The 16996-nt window shown below is 38.0% G+C and overlaps 1 protein-coding gene across 1 annotated transcript in view; it reads left to right on the top strand.

Moving 5' to 3' along the window:
- PRKN (parkin RBR E3 ubiquitin protein ligase) overlaps nucleotides 1–16996 on the top strand; it is a 797047-nt gene that overhangs the window by 765110 nt on the left and 14941 nt on the right. The window lies entirely within an intron of this gene.

The following is a 16996-nucleotide window of genomic DNA, read 5'->3' as shown; positions in this document are numbered from 1 at the left end:
GATGCTGCATTGTATTGCCAGAGTAAACAAAGCGATGCAAAGCCTGGGAGGGGATGGTCTTGTTACATAAGACCCTAGTTACATTGCATCAAAAATGCTATAATCCCTTTGTGCCCTGTGCCTCAGGCTATAATTGCTCTCGGGGGTAAAAGTAAAAAAAAAAAGGAGAAAAAAAAAAAAAAAGGAGCAATGCCCAACAACCAAAATGGTAACAAGTTGCAAATATTCGAGGGATGAGTGTTTGGGTTTAGCATAACAAAGGTAACTTGCATGTGGGTGCATTTCTTCTTTCACAATCACACAGAGCAAACAATGAAGCTAAGTAATGCAAAAATCACATGATGGAAGCATAATGAAGGCTAATAATCACATAAAATAGGTTACCAAAAACCTATTGAGGGCCTTTGAAAGGTATCTCTCTGCCTTTCAGAACATACGGCATAAAAAAGGGATAAAGAGTTACAGGAGCACGAAAGAAAATGATAGAGAGAGCACAAAGAGAAGCAGGTATAACAATGGGACATGTCATTCTGTTCTATACCTTGTAAGTCCTTACCCTGTGTTCATCATTATGTATCTGCTCCACCATCCTGTTCCCTCCTTATCACAGACTTAGCCTGTCAGAGAGTGTGAGATGAGCTCACATTTTTTTATCCTGACTTCGTATGGAAATAAGTCTCATGCAATAGCACTATGTCTGTGTCTTTGCTGATCTTTCACACTCCTGTAGTAACTTGAAAACTTGTGGGGCCAATTTCAACTGTGGGTTACCAGATATATTTCCACAATTTTCATGAATAGGTAGTGTGGTAGAAGAGAAAGAAACCCTTTAAACGTCTTGAGCTGCATTATAAGCTCAAGCATGATTAATCATCAGAAAATCCATATTGTCTTTCAAACTCTTTACACAAATGGCATAACTGCATAAATATCAGGTTGTATTTATAATGTATCTTTACACCTAAAATACTTGAAGGCCTGTGGCCAGTGATGTTCCCCGTGAATCAGTACTGGGCCCAGTTTTGTTCTGTATTTTTATCAATGAACTGGTTGAGGGGATTGAAAGTCCCCTCAGCTAGTTCACTGATACAAAACTGCAGGGGCATGGCTGATACCCCATCAGGCTGTATAACCATTCAATGAGATCTGAATAGGCTGGAGAGCTGGGTGCAGGCAAACCTCATGAAGTTCAATAAGGACGAGTGCAGGATCCTGCATCTGGTGGGGAATAACAGCAGGCACCAGCACAGGTTAGGGGTTGCCCTGCTGGAAAGCAGCTCCATAGAGAAAGACCTTGGAGTCCTAACAGAGAGCAGGTTCTCCATGGGACAACAATGTGCCCTTGTGGCCAAGAGAGCCAGTGGTATCCTGGGGTGCATCAAGAAAACTGTCTAGGGAGGTTCTCCCCCTCTGCTCTGACCTGGTGAGATCACACCTGGAATACTGTGTCCAGTTTTGGGCTCCCCAGTTCAAGAGAGACAGGGAGCTGCTGGAGAGAGTCCAATGGAGAGCCACAAGGATGATTAGGGGACTTGAGCATCTCCCCTGTGAAGAGAGACTGAGATCCCTGGGGCTGTTTAGTCTTGAGAAGAGAAGACTCAGAGGGGATCTGATCAATGTCTATCAATATCTGAGGGGTAGGTGTCAAGTGGAGGGGGCCAAGCTCTTTTTAGTGGTGCACAGTAATAAGACAAGAAACAGTGGATACAAACTTGAACATAGAAGATTTCACCTCAACATGAGGAGAAACTTCTTTACAGTGAGGGTGATGGAGCCCTGGAACAGGCTGCCCAGAGAGGTTGTGGAGTCTCCTCTGGAGACTTTCAAAAAAACCCTGGTTGCATTCCTGTGTGGAGTACCCTAGGTGATCCTGCTTTTGGCAGGGGGGTTGGACTTCATGATCTCTGCAGGTCCCTTCCAACCTCTTACATTCTGTGATTCTGTGAAAAAATACTAATCTTTGCAAACTGTCTCTTTTGTTATTTCTTTTTTGATTTACTGAAGACCCTTCAGGGGGAAATTGCTATCCTTGAATATCATGAAGAATGTACATGATACTTTATTTCGTTCACTTATGACCCTGCCTATTACTCTCTCCAGAAGTCCAGAAATGAAACATTTCATAAGTTATTTGCTCTTTACTAGCCATTTAATTATTATGGACCTCATTTCTTTTGTTGTTAGATTTTTTTTAAACTATTTAATTTTCTAAGAGTTTGGGGCTGTTTCAGCTGTTTGTATGTTACTGTATGATAATGCTGGCAGGTCACTAAAAGCATTTACCTCTGCCTTCTACTTCACAACACCCACAAGGCATGCATTCTCAGAGTACCACACATCTTGTTAAGCCTTACTGTTTCTGTGGCTGATGGAGGAGCTTACTGTCAATCTTCACAGAAATGCTACTTTTGTATGTGCACAGCTCTTCCATTGTCTGCTTTTCAGAGCTAAGATGTACATCCATTGTATATTGGATATGTGTAATGGAAAAGCACTTAGAACAAAGTCAAGAAAGGGCCAGATATGACACTAGTTTCCTTTGAAAATCAGTAGAAGTGTGGACAGATTTTTAGTGCAGAGCTGATGGTGGGCTGATGTGGCCCAACAGCAACAACATGAACACCACCAATATTTCAAATTATTTTCTGTTTTAAGAAAAAATTCAGTAGAGAAGACATTAATAAAAGAAGATTTCCAAAGGCTTATTGTAGGTTTACTTTTCAATTATCAGTTGTAAAAACCCTAATGTATTGGGATGGCCTTATGTAAGTAATCAGGTGCTTTAATTGCTTGGCTTTATGTATTTCTAATGCAAGCTCTTAGAAAAATTAGACTAAATAAATTTGGTGTGATCTAGGAATAAAGACCTAATGCCAAATTTTACTTACATTTCAGTGAGACTATTCAAGTGGTTTAAGTTAAGCTAACTCTTAATGGGGACTTAATGTCTAGCTTGCTACTCTCAGGCATTAGACACAGCAATTCCTTTTCTTTAAATGAAGGTTTTTAAGAAATACATTATTCCTTGACTTCAAGTGCAATTTCCTTCTTTTATCTATTGTCCTAGTACTAGTTCAGCTGGCATATACATTATTCTAAATACAGAAAATAATGGGTTTGCTGCATCTTGTAAAGGTATTTCCCTGTGGAAGCTTGTTAGTGATTTATCAAGAAAAGCTGCTGTCATGTAATTCTGCTTGCCTGTGTGTGGTGGACAAGCTAGAGTAAATAGCTGTTATTCTGACTTTCTAATCTTATCTAAACAAGTGGTGAGCATTTACCAAATTCATGGAACCTGATACTGACTCCTTGAGTGCTAGAGTCCATGAATAGAAGCTATACAAAACAAGCTGAGCCATGTTCCTTGAATATGAGTTAAAACAAAATATTGATATAAAACTTGAATTTTACAGCTTGGGACCATTTGTAATTTGAAAACATTTTCTGTTAATGGAAAATAGAGATAACTTGAACTGTAAGTCAAATTGTATCCTTTTCCCATTAATACCTATCAGGTTTTCAGCAACTACAATTTTCTCATATAGCAGCTGAGAAAAGCGATGCACACTTGATTCTCCTGTGGGAAAATAACACATATCATAACAGAGAGAGATAAATTAAAGTCCATCTCTATTTGACAAATCTGATTTTGCCACTTCAATGCAAGCAGGCAGGACTTGCCTCTTTTTGTTTTGCTGCTTACAGAAAAATTCTGACCTCCTGCATATCCTCGAATCAGATTGAAATCACAAGGCGCTATGGTGCACAGCTGTGGCACACAGTTGTGGCGCACAGTTGCAGTAAACATACTACAAAAATGTAACACAACATAACACTCAAAATAAGGTTTTCTAATGATCCTTATTTAATAAAAAGCTATACTAACAGCCCCCAAATGCAGCAGTAAGACTGCTTGGAGCCATAGTGGTTTGGGGCTATTACTGTAGAGTGCTTTTAATACAGTTTGCAAAAGTAACCTTTCTTTGTTTTCTATGTGAGCTGGCAGGTTGTCTTTGAAGCCAATGAACAAAAATACAGTGGGGTCATACACTAACAGTGTCTATTTTCTTTTCTCTTTGCATTAAATTCTCAGTGACAGAGAGATTTAAATTTTGAGGGGAAAAGAAAAAAAATCACATTTTCCTTGAGAAAATAATAATTTAGAGGTAAATGATACATTTCTGTTTATCAGTGACCTATCCATATGTTTCTTTCTTCTTTGACTTAGGCAAAAAGAAACCCCCCAAAAAATACCAATCTACTGTGACTGTGAAATAGAACCACAGGCATGTATGCTCTAGTAGTGGGGAGTAGACACATATTAATAATTTCCTCAGGTTTTATCTGAATAATATATAGTAAAAAAGCAAAGGTTCCTCTTTTTTTCCCCCTTGATTAATTATCTACTTTTTATGCAGGTTCTGAATACAGAATTAAGCTCATGCTACCCTACTTACCATTGACTCATTTGCATAGAATGCCTTAAGGATAACTTAAGGCAGGAAAGGTGAATGTCTCCAAACACAAACCTCTTTGTTCCTACCCCAAGAGCACTCTGAAGTCCTGTGGGTTCATAGCTGGAAGGTTTCCAAGGCTGGCCACTTCTGAGCCTTCTAAGAGCAGGGAAGGGGATAAAAGGAAGAGCTGATACATCTTGTGTTAGACAGCAGTATTGTTCTTACCACTGGTAGTATAGTGATAATGTTAGCCTTGTTATAAGGCTGTTATTGCTAAGTTCCAGCAGCAATTATGATGCTCTTTGTATGTCAGGAGCAATGTGAGAAGAGTAATGCTTGCAAGTATGAACAAAGGGAAACTGAAGGTATTGGGAGAGATGTGGTGAAAAAAGAAGAGATGTTTCCACCACTTTTTATTTTTTTTTTCAAGGCTTTTAAAGTAATGGAAAAAAAAAAATAAATAAAAAAAATAGAAGCTTCAGTTTTGTTTCAGGAATGCAACAAAAAGAGAGTCAAAATTTAAATGTAGCCAAAGAAATGGAAAATAAAAAACAATGTAGATGAAATGCACAAGAACAGTTGTGAAAGGGAGGTGGCCCAGGAGGAGGTGGATTACTGCAGCAGAATGTCTCAAATGACTATTTAGACGTGTTGTTCTTGTCTGGTGATTCTTGATGCCATGTAGCTATATGAATTCATGTTCTACATGCAAGAAGCAGGCAAGTAGACACTGATCCTGAGTAGCTGTAAATTAATGGAACTCCACTGGAGAAAATGGAATTGTGTCCATTTCCATGAGGCCAGGATCTGGCCATGATACCAAGAAATTTCACGTGTGATCAGATCATCAGAACACAACCTAATTATCACATAAGATGAATTCTTGGACTCCCTTTCATATTAAAAACAAACAATAAGGTCTACTGCCCTGCTTTTGTAGAAGAAACAAATGAGGCACTCGTCAGCTATACATGATTATTCTAGATTATTTTCACTGCAGTCATTAATTCCTTCAGAGCCAGCTCCCATGTGATTCTTCAATGCAGGTCCGTGAATAGGTCAATATCTGTTCTCTTGAAGTCCTAGCTTGTGGTCCTGTTTTTTGCCTTGTTCCCACCTCTCAGGATACTGAAGTCTATCAGTTCCTAGTCACTGCAGCCTAGATTGCCTTCAGTCTTCACATGTCCAACCAGTTCTTCCTTGAAGGAAGTATAAGGTACAGCAGACTAGGTCTTCTTCTTGGCTTCACCATCACTTGTGTGGCAAAATTTTCATCAGTGCACTCCAGAAAACTGGCTTGTTGGTGCTTTGTTGTGTTGCCCCCAGGCAACTGGAGAAATGTGGTGCATGTTGGGTGATCTGTAGCTTTATCAGAAATCCAAAGAAAAGTACGAAAATTGCTGAGTTGTAGAATTATTTTTGATAACATGAAAGATAAATGGAGCATGTTTTTTGGTAGATAGGGATCTTGCTAACTGCCAGCATATTCTGATACAGAACAATATTTGTTGGTTTTGTACGTGTATTCAGAATCTGTACGTGAAGATTATTTTGCTAATATGTTTGTGTGGTTCATCACAATGGTGCCAAGAGAAGTTCCAGATTCTTTGCATTGCTAGTAAACCTGCTAATGTTCTGAGCTCACATTTCAGGGATCTTTTTGTTGTTGTTAGACTGTATAATTACTTTACAGAAAATATGTAGGATCAAGAAACCAGAAAAGGGTCAGTTCGAAAGGTGAGGCAAGAAGTCACATTATTGACTAGGTATAAACACTCTGAACACAATTAGCATCAATTGCGTATGTTTGGAAAAGCAATCCTGTATCAGAAGAAAATTACTTGAAGCCACACAACTAGCCTTTGCATTAAAAAGGTATAGCAACTAAAGGATCCTTAATGAGGACCTCTGGGTTGTGACAGGTTTATCCTGGCATGAATGAGCCCAGCTGTCACTGATTTTTGATCAGCCCTATGTTTCTCAGGAAGCATCTGCTTTACTTTCTTGAAAGGTGAAGCATGGTATTTTCATTGCTGTTCCACTGCTTTCTCCATCAATGTTTATAGAACACTTTGCATTTGGCAAAGATGGTGCTCAGTCAGAAGAACCAGATATGAAGGTTTTCTCACATCTCTTCTAAACAATTTTTATTTTAATTTCTTCCCCTTTCAGTGACTTAAAATTGCAGATCCTGAGTCTAAATCCATCTTTCAGAGCTTGGAGTTTATGAAGTTCCAAGGTTTTACTACATCTAATTTTAGAGTGAGGCTTAACTTTTCATCTGTTTTTTTAAATTTTCCCAAATTTTCAAGAGTTTTTCAGTGTCAATATTATATTCAGGCTTAGAAACACTTCTAATTAGAATCATCTGCGGCAGGATTTTTTGCTGCAGCAAAGTGCTATTCACATTCAGAATCTGAACCACCCACTGGAACTGAATGGTGTTGGTCTTTGAAGAGAATGTGGATTAAATTTGACAATTGTAAATTAGTTGTTTCCTAATTTTAAAAGATTCAATTCTTCATAAGACAAACATAAACTAGAATCAGAATAGAGGCTTAAGATCATTCCTCCCTGTCTCCTACAAAAAAATGAATAAATCTTTCAGAAATATCCTAATACCTTACATATCTGCTCACTAAAAGGAAAAGCACTGTGGTGGGTTGAAATTCCCCCCCATTCACTTTGCCAGACCATCCCAGTTGGAAGCAAGTGAAAGCTGTATTTACAAGCAGAACTACAATCTACAATGAAATGCAATGAATACATGCAAAATATACAGTATTTGCAACATTTACAGGTATTTACAATTGATAAACAGCACAAGGATCCCCCTAGTCAAACATCAGGGGAAGCTACTAGCTTCTCTTTTTCTGCCTCCCCAGACCCCTCTGTACAAAAGTGAGAAAGGACAGAATCAGAGGGATGTTAATACCAAAACAACACAGCTAAGGCCAAGCAGAAGCAAGTTAGTATCTGTCCCACGAGCGAAGAAGCAAAAATAGAAGAAGAAACTGGTTTGGTACAACCAATTTTATGGTAGCTATCTCTCCAATGGGATTGTTTAGACTTATCTTTATTTTTCTTTTTGCACCCAATAGTGATTTATTTACACTTCACTACTTTTCTGTTCAACATCTGTGAAAAATTTTAAAGGCATAGCCTAAAACTACCCCAAGCACATTCACTAGACAATCACGTAGAAGCTGGGCATTCATTAGAAGAGAAACTTACAGAAATCTGTCCATTTTGTGCTCACTCTAGCACACAGAAGATATGTGTTATTACTGTTATAAAAAGCAAGCATTACACAAAGAGATATGAACCCAATAAAGCACTGAAGAGCATCATAGTTATCCAAGATACATTGTTTCTGACATTTTATTTGTTAGATGGTCCTATCTAGAAGGGATTTTTGTTATTATTTTTTTTTTTTACAGGGCTTCAATTGTTACCACATTCAAGAGAAGATGCAATGCCCTTGAAACAAGGAGCACCCCTTGCTCCTTTGTATGTGTTTCAGTGCACCTGAATATCGTTTCTTCTTTACAAGCCTGTCTTGTCAGGACTGGTTTTGCATGTATCAGCTGTTAGTAGCACTGCACTGGATCTTAGTTGACCGTGATTTTTTATTTATTTCTTTTTAAGAATATTTTTCAATTGCAAAAGCTTAACACAGCCAGCCTGCTTGTGTTGATTCCTGTGTCGCTCCTGCCATCTGCTGGGAAGTTTTCCACATTGCTGGGTGGGCTGCTTCTAATGTAGATGGATTGCAGCAACAAGGACGTGAACAAAAATACGTTTCTTGCACATGGTTATAGGAATATAGTCTGAATGACACAGAATGAAAGTTCATACGTGGAGTGCCTTCTTTCTGTTAGGGATATTTAGAAGCTTTTAGGGAAGTCAGTGGCCCGATTTCTTTTGCAATTCAGTGTGAATTGGGCATTGGATAATTGCTTGACTCTTACTAGCTTGACTCTCATTAGCCTATGTGGTCAGTAGTTCATTTCAAGAACCACGTTAATGAATCCATCAGATTTGCAGGTCTGTTTGCACATATAAATGTGCAGCTAGATGTTCAAATGCCCAGGGCGTGCATGCATAGCAGCAGTATTATCATATGGAAATAGGTTTGTCATACTGTTTAAGGGCACATTAATTGAACTCTAAAGCTGCTGAAGCAGGAACTAAAGCCACAGGCAGTAAAATAAATTTCTTATGACATTCCATGTAAACTGATCTACACTTTCAGCAACAAAACATCTTTTTCAAACTTGCAGGAAGTGATACTTTAATATAGCTTCCATCCTCACTTTTTTTTTTAATAACAATAAAAGATCACCTTTTGATGCCACACATGTAAAGTGATGCATCGTCTGCAGAAAGAATGTTTAAAAAAAATATATATGCTGTTAGACATATAAATGCATTACCTCATGTTTTCTAAAGGCATATCAAGACAAATACCATTTTCCTTATTTGTGTGTTCCTTAAAAATAATGCTTACTGCCACAGAAAATTTGGCTCATTCTTTGTATTCATTTTAGTGGAGACAACATACATACCACCATTTTGTTTTTACTTTTCAACATAACTCATGCTCTGACTATCTGCTCTAAAGTAAATGTTATATTGCTACAGTGGATTTTTACTATTGTAAGTGGGAGAGATACACAGTTTAAAACATGCCTATATCTATCACATACTTAGAAGTTTGGTTCTCTCCTTTTTATCAGCTATAAGTGGAATACCACTTTCTTTTGTGAAATACTCAAAATTTAAATAACAATATCCATTAGATTACAAAATCTTTTTTAAAAATCACTATTTTGATGCATTTTACATCTTTGCTTTAAAAATGTTCCTTGTACTCATAAATCACTAATCCTCTTAGCCCTTGCATTTAGTTTCTCTTATAGTCCATGAAATTATAATGTGGCAATATTATTTTTCCAGTGTTTCCTCATATGGACACTACATAATTTATTATGCAAATGATTTGTAAAAATGTTAAGTTTACCTGCATCCACTTTGCATTTTGTAAATTACCCAGGCATAAAATTGTTCAGAATTATATACTATGTGGCTAGGTATCTGTACCACTTACTAGAGTTACTTAAATGGGAGAGGGTTTAAAGCCAATGAACAACTGTTTTTTTCTTTTCCATGGTGCCAGCAAGACCCCTTACTGTACTGAATTTCCTTTTCATGTCTGTACCACACAGTGAAGTACGGGATCTCTGCAGCTCTGCATCCCCAAGCTAGCTGCAAGCAGTGCTGAAACATCTACCCAGCACAAGACAGCACCATGCATAGACAGAAGTCCAGGTCCTAAATGTACTATAGCTGCATTAGTTACAGATTACTGACATGGTTGTGAGACTTCCAGCAGGGCTATCTTAAAGCTTCTCAGAAGTGTAAGCTGCAAGTGAAATTCAGTTTTGTCACCTAAAAAAGAAGGAAATGGACTAGGCTACTGCTGCATAGAAAAGGAAGGCAGAGAGGAGAAGTGGTATGCAGGAATTAAGAGCAGAGGAAGATGCCTGGCTCTGACAACTGATTATGAAGAAGACAACAGAATCCATGGCAGTGGCTGTTTCTGGAGTTTGCAATTGCTTTTTAAAGTAGTGATGTTTAACATCTGAGGTCTTGTCACAGTCCCTGTAGCATGACAGGCTAGAAGTCTTGTTCTCTCTGCTTGTCTACAGTTCTGGCACAGGTGAAGTAACAGAAACATGAATGTCTTGCTGTGTTTTGCATCTGGCAGCCACCTCCTTTATTTGAGCTTGTTTGGCTTTTGTTTCCAGAGGTAGCTTGGTTGGTATCTTGGTATCAGTCTGGTCATGCCTTCCCAGTGCTTTAGCACACAGTATTGTTTTGCCCCCTGTATGGCTGCACAACTCTGCCAGGGCCAACTCTGCCTGCTGAAACAACCAAAACTACGGTCCATTTTGAAAATCTTGCAGTATTTGAACTCATGATTGCTTGAGTAGTTAGCTCTCATGTGAGATTCTTCACTGATGACAGGGCATTCTAATATGCATAACAAATAATGCCTTTTGTACTTGCAATATACCACAGAATCTTGTTACTAACTGTTTTATTCATACTTCCCGGAATGAGCTAATAAGAACATGCTAAGAACAAGATTGTGTAATATCCTTGTGTGTAGGTATGGGTAGAGGAACCTGGAATGAGCAATAGCCCTTCCCCTACAGGGGTCTGAGTAAAGCACATGAGGTCCTCTCAGCTTCTTTCTTCTATTCTGTCCCTTGCAGCACTTGGACCACAAGCAGTTCAGAATTAAAAAGCAGGACTGCCCATCAGCAAGCAAGATTTGGAGAGGTCTGGGACAGGTTCTCTGAGTTTATGCTGTTCCATTTTACCAATCCATCTTTTAGGCTAATGCCACCTAATGTAAAGCAAGCTCCAGGACAGTCTGCAGACACAAACCCATCAGCACTCACTGAAGAGCACTGGGATGCACCTGCCATCACTTAGATCTTTGGGAATGAGCCCACGGGTTGTTTTGCAGGAATCAGGAGAGGGAATTTCACTTTCAGATTCAAAAGAAAAATACTGAAATCACTAAGGCATTTTGTTGAAGTCCTACTCTTAAAGCTTTTAATGTTTATAGAAAATTGCCTCCTACAGTATGGATGGCAAATTGCCCTCTAGATTGCAAAAGCTGCACAGAGACTGCAACTATGTTTTTGTCACTGTGTTTTGACAGATTGTCATGCTTCTCACAAAAGTTTGATTTTAGATGAAATATGCAAAGTAAATGTGTGTACTTTATTATAAGGAAAAAGACTAAAATTGCTCTGCAGGCACTACTGTGCCTTGCAATTGTACTGTGTCTGATAAAACCAGTCATTAAAAAGCATACTTTTTCTACTGTGGCATTTATCTTCATTGTAGTATTTGCAGGTTTTTCTGTACCTGACAATTGGCAAAGACACAAATCCTAAATAAACATAGCTACTGCAGATGGTGTGTATTCTGTTTTTAAAGTTTTTTTATGTAGGCACAGGAAATACCAAAAGACAGAAAGTGTGGATGATGGTCTTACATTTTGTGCTGGGCATAACAAAGTGCCAGAGGCAAAGTCAAACAAATACCCAAGATATATGCTTCACAGCAGTAGCATGACATGGACTGTGACACTTGGGGGATGGTAGGGCATATTTTTAATTGACTTTGGATGAAAATAAAGAACAAAGTATATAGTTTCAAAGTGAAAAATACTTATGTTTATGAACTGTAGCCAACAGTCCAAATGCCCTCTTACTCAAAAGATACCTTTTCCAGTGACATTTAGGGTCCAGGGGCTTTTCTTACATTCCTACAGATTTATTTATCTTTTTTATTGTTCATTATAACATTGTAATTTGTAATTTGGAAGGTGGAATTGGAAGCTATGTTTTCCTAAACAGAAAGACCATGGGTATTATGGGTGACACCATTCTATATGTCACATTCTGATAGTTTTGATTCCCCTTAAGACATGTTCGTATCCTTAATAAAAATTCTTGTTCCAGTCATCAGCATATTACAAAAGCTCATTTAGGATTGAAACTTGGTGCCTTATATTTTGCATTTTCAAGGTTGGTTTGTTTTGTTTGGGTTGAAGTTTTTTGGTGTTTTGTTTGTTTGTGTTTTCTTGGTTGGTTGGTTTGGTTCGGTTTGATTTGGGTTTTGAGTTTTTTTGACTGAGCGATTGTGTTGTCATGTGAAGAGAAGAGTCATTTTTGCCCTCCCAGTGTTTTGTTTGTCTTCATATTTAATAAAACACTCTCCAGGTAAAAAAAAAAGGAAAAAAAAAAAAAAAAAAAGTATCCAGCTGATGTGGTTAGGGTCTGTGGAGCAGGATTATCTAATCAGCATCAGATGATGCAGTATGGATGCCTTATTGGGCTGTGGTTGTGTGGATTTAAGAATGAGCAGACCACAGAAAGTGTTTTGTGTGAAAAATCTATGTATATTAGGGTATTGCTAGCAGCATTCAATAAGGACTGAAAGCGAACTTGTCACTATTCAACACTCAGCAGTGATCCAGAAATGAATAGAAAAGACACAGCACAGCATTTACACAAAGATTAGTCAAATATAATTAACGACAAAATGAGACACCCTCCAGAAAAGTGCCATGAATATGGTTTGGGGTTGAAGGAGAGAGTGAGGAGGAATAGTTTAACCAGGGAGAAAATTGCTATGAAATACTTCTTCACAGAGAGGGTGATCAAACATTGAAATGGTCTGCCCAGGGCAATGGTGGAGTCACCGTCCCTGGAGGTGTTTAAGCAGTGTGTGGAACTAGCACTTAGAGACATGATTTAGTATTGACCCTACAGTGCTGAGGTCCCTTCCAAATGGATGTTTTCAGTAATTCTGTGATTCTCTATTTAAAGATTCAGAGGAATCTTGATTACAGTACTGAAGCACCTTCATAGAAGGAAAATATGGGATGCTCAAAAGATCTTTGCTTTAGCATAGAAATGCAAAGCAGAAATCAGTGGCTGGAAGCTGAAACCAGAAACAGTCAGTGTAGACATTAGATGCAAGCTTCAATGGTGATTTTGAGGGACCATTAAACCACTGCACCAGAGGTATCTTTCCTCACCTGATGTCTTTAATCTGGTTTGGAAGATACACTTTGGCCAAACAATGTATTATACACAGTCTGACCAGTCTAGCTAGTAGTGATAATTGTAGAAGTGAAGTGGTACAGATTTCAGCATGGATAGCAGATGGCTGGTCAGAAATCTGAGTATGTGCTTAAGCTCTTAGCTCACATTGAAGTCTCTAGCAGAGCATATAGGGTGCTGCAGATTAAACCTGGGCTATGACTACCTCACAGCAACCACTCCTTCAATCTGCTGTGGGGGGAGGCAAGGATGAAAAAGAAAATGAGTGTCTGAGTTGGAGAGAAACTTTAGAATAACAGTAAGGATCTTAGACTTTGCTATGTATAGAGATTCAAGAATAGGAGCATTGTATTTTATGAGCACTATACAGAGATATTGGAGACCACAGAAAAGGCATTTTCAGCAAACCAGAGCAAGAATGAGAACTGTGGTGCTTAATCTAAGGGAAAGTAGATCTCTGAAATTTTGTATAAAAAAGAAATGGCAGACTCTTGTTTCCAAAAAACAACCAGGTGACATGTAAATGGCAAACCTGCTTTCCTTCAAATACTTAAAATGCTATGAATGGGCCAGTTGGGAATAACTGAGACTACAGCTTGGTTTCACCATCCTAGTTTCATTTGAGTGATGATAAAGATAGGAGGATTTTTAAAACAGGATCTGGATTCCTGTTGAGGTTTTTAATACCTTCTATTCTAAGGTCACTTGGATTCAGGATTTCTGCTTAGGCCTATCTCATACATTTTTTCAGATATTCAAAAGTCTGTAATAGCATACACCGAGGTTATATTAATTTCCAGTGCCTAAATCCCTTAAGTGCTTTGGGGATTTCGCTTATAATCCTCTTTTTAATGCATAAACCTAGAGGGTAGGTTTGGGACCTTTGGGATTTATTCTTTGTGTTGGCTGTTTTCCAGCTGAGGAATCTCTCAAGGGTAACAATAATAAATGCTAAATACACAAAGAAATAAAATTTTTATATACTGTTTATATTATCACAGTAATCTGCCAGTCTTTCTTTGGCAAGTGAAGGGAAAGGAAGTGTGACTATTGTTAGTAATTGTGATACTTATAGTAATTTTATACATTTACTAATATGAAATTTATGCAAAACTGTTAAATCCTGACTGAACAACTTGAAACCTTTTCTTTCCAAGGACAAAATAACTATATTAATGCAGCTACAAAATACAAGTTAGCCAACAGCAGTTTTGCAATTGCTGTATTTTATAGCTTTAACTTATTTTTCATGTCTCAATGTAAAAAAAATGAAATAAAATAAATGTATCACAAACTGCTCTTTGTGGTAAGTGGCATGCCTTTTCTTTATGATGCATGCTTTGCCATAAAAAGAGAGTGTTAATACATTTCTGTTGGGAAATGCCTATTTATTTTGACAAAGCGATCAGCCTCCAGGGTGCTCTTTTGCCATGGAACTGGTTTTACATCTCATCCATTATCTAATAAGATGTGAAAAAAGTGTCCTGTCAGAGGAAAAAAACAATAAAATAAAAATCAGGCTTTCTTTCATCACAAGGATGTGGTAGGCTCACTCATAGGCTTACTTGCAAAATACACAATTGTTAATGAATGGCCCAGTTATACACTCATGCATGTTTTCAGTATCGCCTATGGGGAAAACATTGGTCCTGAGGAATTTTTATTTTAAAGGTAAGTATAAAAAGTGCCCTCTATAATGAGAAAATATATTTCACATCTTTATGTAATACAGCATGAGTTTATGTATTTTATTATTAAATAGTAATGCCACATGAACTGCATTGTGACGAATGTCTTTGCAAAATATATGCCCTGAGGTTTCTTTTCTTTCTTCAGTATTTTTCCCTTTTCAATGTTCATGAAAGGTTTAAAATTGCGTGGGAAATCTGAGATATCCTCAATTGAGGAAAGCAAGCTGAGGCACTGTGTGGTAAGGCAGTGATAAAGCAGCATAAACAAAACCCTTTCAGACAAATGTTTTCAGCCAGATGTGCTCATAAGGAAAGACAGTTACAAGGGAAAAAGAGAACTGGGACACACAGTAGGAAATACAATAAAATCAGGCCATAACATTAATTGTTGAGGCATAACAAGTCTTTCAGATATTAGGTATCCAGGCAAATAGTACCTCTCTGTCAAAGGTTTAGGCTGGGCCAGCCATTAAACAAGTGACAGACTGCCTCCAAACGCTTCTCCCTTTCAAAGGGAAGATAAAGGAAGTAAGGGTGAGAGACTTACAGAATGGAAAAGAAAACTAAACCAGCTTTAATGAAAAGAATAACAACCAAAAAAATAAATATATACATAACCAATATCAAACCCAACCCCATTGATTGCAGTTCTGTCATGGTCACCACTGATGCTTCCAGGCAGGCACTGGGGAAGACTCAGTTTGGAATCAATGGAAGATGGGAATCAAATTCAGTAATACATGGGTTGGGATCAAGGGCAGAATGGGCAGTGTTCCTCTTGCCAGCCATTCAGGAAGAGAACTTGATCCTTGTGATCTCTCAGCTTTATACTGAATAAGACATACATGAAATGGAATACCTTGCTCATCAGTTTAGGGTCACCTGTTCTGTCCATTCCTCCCCACAGGTGCAGCCCTTTACTTTCTGAACTCCCAACATAGTACACAAGATTTAACAGTGACCTTGGTCTGCATACCAGTCCTTGGTACTAAGTAGAAACATGGAGAGTTATCACTTCTAGAAGCAGGGACTGTCTGCAAAATATGCCATTAGCTTCAGAAAGTGCCATTACTTAGAAGAGACTGAGCTGAAAAGTAAAATCACTGAACAGAACTAGTGCTGGTCTGACTCAAAGCAGGACACTCCTTATGTGTGTTTGAGCAGTGTTCATTTACAGGTGAGACTTTTGCCCAGTTGTTACTGTATTTAAATGATACTGTCTTAAAATAATGCAACCTCTCATACAAACTACCTTGGAAAAGTGCCTCCAAACTTAAGCTGTTTGCTAGTGAGCACCAAGTGGTTTAACAAATCAGTTAGTTGAAGTAAAATATAGCATTTGAAATCATCAACAAAGTAGTGTAGAGAAGTGACAAGAAGGAAAACAAGTGATTAGGTTTGATACCTCTGGAAGTTAGAACACTCAGTCCACCCCTTCACTTCAAATTTCCTTGACTTTGCGAATAACAGGATCTGTCTTTTTGGACTTGTACAATGTTTCTTTTCATAAAAGAGCAGTTTCTTTAGCATGACAATGAAATATGATTTTCAGTGCTTTATAGAAAAGTGACAATACCTCTTTAAAGAGCTCAAAATGAAACTGCAAAAGCAGGAATTTGTGGCAGACAAATGCTCTAGTGTCATGTCCTCCTGATATCCTTGTATTCATTACCTGTGAATGCAGCTCTCTGTCTAAAAATCAAGGCTGTTTTATCAGCCTTGCTTATAATGCCAGTCAGAATGGCTTGCCACTGAGAGATCTTTCAGAGTCTGGAGTTGCATCAAGACAGCATAGCTTTAAAACAACATAAAAGACATCCATTTTACATTATTGATTTTGCCTCTTAGAAGCAAGGACACAGAGCTTAATGCAGCGTTGATAGGTCAAAGATTTAGACATACGTCAAGACAGATATCTTCATTACTTTTTTTTAATGGCAGTAAATTTGATACATGTGAACCAGTTTAGATGGCAGAGGCAGCTCAGACTGAGGCAGGGACAATTGTTTTGCTCATCTGCAAAATACATTAGTTTACAATGAAACCTTATGTAAAGAACGATGTAATTTAAGGAAGATGAAACCAGAACAATTGCTAGAAATGCAGTAATAGTCGAGAGGCAGTCCCCTGAAATGCAAGTTAAGTAACCTATCATTGTGTTCTTTCTATGGACTTTTAAAAACCATTCTATAAGAGC

The sequence above is a fragment of the Melanerpes formicivorus genome, unplaced genomic scaffold (assembly GCF_026170545.1).
Source record: "Melanerpes formicivorus ecotype bairdi unplaced genomic scaffold, bMelFor1.0.p_v2 SCAF_2, whole genome shotgun sequence".
In the NCBI taxonomy this organism is placed as follows: Eukaryota; Metazoa; Chordata; class Aves; order Piciformes; family Picidae; genus Melanerpes; species Melanerpes formicivorus.
This window is presented reverse-complemented; position numbering and strand designations above follow the sequence as displayed.